Below are 3,131 nucleotides of genomic sequence, written 5' to 3' on the forward strand. Positions count from 1 at the left end.
ACACCCCCATGGAGGGCCTCACCCTCCCTGGGGAAATGAGGGGATAACGGGGGGGGGGGGAGGGCACGGGAGGAGGGGAGGGAAAGGGAGAGGGACCTGGAACTGACTTGTGAAGCAACCTCATTTCTTATCTAAATTTAAACTGGAAAAAAAAAGAAAGTTATTTGAATGCATGTTAAACATTAATGTAATTTTTGAAAGGTTATATCTGATTTTTTTTACCAAAATAAATCTGGAGAATAAAAAAAAAACTATTGCTAATTGAACCACAGTATTTTTATGTATTTGGGACCACAAGTATTATTAGGTCCTAGTATTATTTATGTCTCTTTTAGATTTTCTAGATCTGGGTAAGTATAGCTGTTCCCCTTATCTGAGAGGACCCATTCCGTAACCCCTAGGGGATGCCTACAACCTCAGATACTATCAAATGGAATGTTTTTATGGTAGCGGTTAATTTGTAAATTAGGCCCGGTAAGAGATTAGCTGAAAGTAAACTAAAAGTTATAATAAAGATCGTGAGAGTGTGGCATCTCTCCCTGGAAACATCTTGTTCTTTTATTTTTTCACCGAATTACTTTATGGCCTTTAAAAGAGCATCTAAAGTGCCAGCGCCAGCGTTTGAGCTTTGGGGCCGTTAGGAAGTAAAGACTGCTTGAACATAGGCGTTGGGTAGGATCCTGGGACAGGGGATCTGAGAGCTGAGACAGCTTCTAAGTGACTAGCGGGGTAGCATATGGTCTGTGGGTACACCTGTTGGCCAAAAGGATTCATGCCTCGGGTGGTGTTTGCTGCTCTAGAAGCGGTTCAAGAGCAGAGCCGATGAAACGCGCAGACTGAAGTCTCCGGCAACGGCCAGCTCTATTCAGAGCGTCCGACTACACTCCGAGGGCTAAGAAGAGTCGCCGGAGTGACGTGTACAATCACAGGGGCAAGCGGCACGTGGCGAGGACATTTTTTTTCCCATACAGGTTAAACTAATACCCGCAGCTAGGTGTAAGGAGTAACCTATCCCCGGCAGCTGGGAGGGCTCCCAAGGACATTCCAAGAGCAGTTCTGTGTGTTTGAAGAAACTGAGGTCACAAGACTCTTGCCTTACACGCACTCAGAATACCCCCCACCTAACGCCATTCTGGACTGTGTTCCGACAGTGTGAGGTAGTGGGGGCGTCACCAGATTCCTCCCCACCACGTACACCCACCCGCCCATCTCCTTACAGGTTATTGTGTACGCGGCTTGTGTTGCTAGTCAGTTGTCAAGTGGAATTGCTGGCCTAGGGGAGAAAAAAACTTGGATAGAGGTTTAAAAAGTAACAGCAAACATTTTAAAACATGAATTATTTATTTCTGGAGATTTCCATTTAGCGTTCTCCGACTGTCATTGGCTGGGCTGATGTTGTAGACAGCTGCCTATGAGAGGGGATGACTATGTCTGGGTGTCTGAGCCCCCAGAATCTTACTAGCTTAATTTTAGGTTCATGGCCCTGCTAAGTTTGAAGTCTCCACCAGAGGTAGCTGTGGGGCCTCTATCCAAGCAAGGGCTCCCGTTATGTTTTAGGTCAGAATCAGGTTTGTGGCATTTTCTGCAAGGACCTTCAAGGGTTTGGTGCTCAGAAGCAATGCCCACACCCTGCCCTCCAGGTCCTTTCGTGACGTTAAACTATGTGAACCTAAAAGGCAGTTTTTTTTGTTTTTTGTTTTTTCACTTTTTACTTAAGGGAAATCCATCCAAACCAATTATTGTAAAACTTTGTCCTGCCACTAGATGGCAGTATGGTCCTATCTCTGGAGGCTGAAACCGTTACTTCCAGGGTTGCCTAAATTTTTGCCTGAAAAAAATCTTTACGTGACCACCAGAATATCAAACATTTCCTGATAATGCATAAGACATTGTCGTTAATTCTTTGACATACACACTCTTACCGTCTATTACAGATGAAAGCAGATTTTCACATTAGTGAGAGGGATGTGCTTATGTTTACAACATACTCAAGTCTGGGGTGAACAAGTCTGGGGTGTTGCAGACGTAGAGCCGGGTGTAATATTTGGCGCTGTGGACATAAAGCGTTGTCACATTTTTCAGGGTTGATCAATGTCTTGACTTTACCACCCACCTTGAGATGCCACCTCGCATAAATGTATAGTGTAAAATGGGTGAATTATGTCTGAGGATTGTAAATTCTGTCCCAATCACAGGCTAAAGTTCACTTGACAACCTTTAAAATATGAAATAGTGCAGGAACTCAAACAACTTATTTGTGTGCGTGGGTGTGTGTGTGCATATGTGTGTGTGTGCATGTGCGTGTGTGATACTGGAAGTCAGTGTGGAAGTCTATTTTCTTTTTCTGTTCAGGTTCAAGAAACCGAACTCACGATGTTTGGTTTCATGGTAATTGCCTTTACCCGCTGAGCCATCTTGCCAGCCCTCAAAAAGCAATTTTAAAAATTAAATGTTCCGTTATAACAGTCAAAAGCGATACCAAGTTGATACTTACATGATACGGAGTGATGGCGGTAAAATAGGGTTTTCTGTGATTAGATATTATGTGTTTTTATAAGCCTGGAAAACTGTGAGCGCGGTAACAACACGGCAGCTCACAGCACCCAGAGGTCTTGAATCGGAACCCAGGTTGTTTCTGGCTGCGTCTTTGGCCTCGGCTGTGGTGGCGTGCGCCGTGCCAAGTGTGCGGATGGTGTGTTCGAAGGCGAGGCTGCGGCGAGGTTGCGGGGTGTGACGTGGGCAGACGCTGCCAGCCCCCCTCTGAATCATCTCCAGCTTGATTTTGAGCTAATGACTGTCGGAGTGCGTCCAGGCCCTTTCCGGTCAGCGGACCCCCGGCACCTGAACTCGCACGTGGAGCGGTGACCCACGGTACAGGAGGCTGTGCCTGTGTGAAAATTCCTTAAAAACAACCCACACCGGAAACACAAGCAGCTGCTTTGCTTTTCTTTCCCAACTCAGCCGTGATGAGGCTGAGGGAAACTTTCCTCTTGACTCCAAGGACAGCAAACGTCCACCCCACCCACCCTACTTCAGAATTTATTAGCTAGTCAAAATAAAGTTTGTTTTTGGACGCAAAATTGGGCTAATTTTTTAAAAAAGATTTATTTATTACATATACAGTGTTCTGT

At 45.4% G+C, this 3,131-nt stretch overlaps 1 long non-coding RNA gene across 1 annotated transcript; it reads right to left on the reverse strand.

Moving 5' to 3' along the window:
- Positions 1-1,322: 1,322 nt before the first annotated feature.
- Positions 1,323-2,727, reverse strand: LOC121142598. The gene is made up of 3 exons (XR_005879614.1): positions 2,495-2,727; positions 1,923-2,050; positions 1,323-1,409 (listed from the first exon to the last, which is right to left on the reverse strand). It is a non-coding gene; the product is annotated as an uncharacterized LOC121142598 (long non-coding RNA).
- Positions 2,728-3,131: the final 404 nt, after the last annotated feature.

Source organism: Mesocricetus auratus, unplaced genomic scaffold (genome assembly GCF_017639785.1).
Source record: "Mesocricetus auratus isolate SY011 unplaced genomic scaffold, BCM_Maur_2.0 Super-Scaffold_100010, whole genome shotgun sequence".
Classification (NCBI taxonomy): domain Eukaryota; kingdom Metazoa; phylum Chordata; class Mammalia; order Rodentia; family Cricetidae; genus Mesocricetus; species Mesocricetus auratus.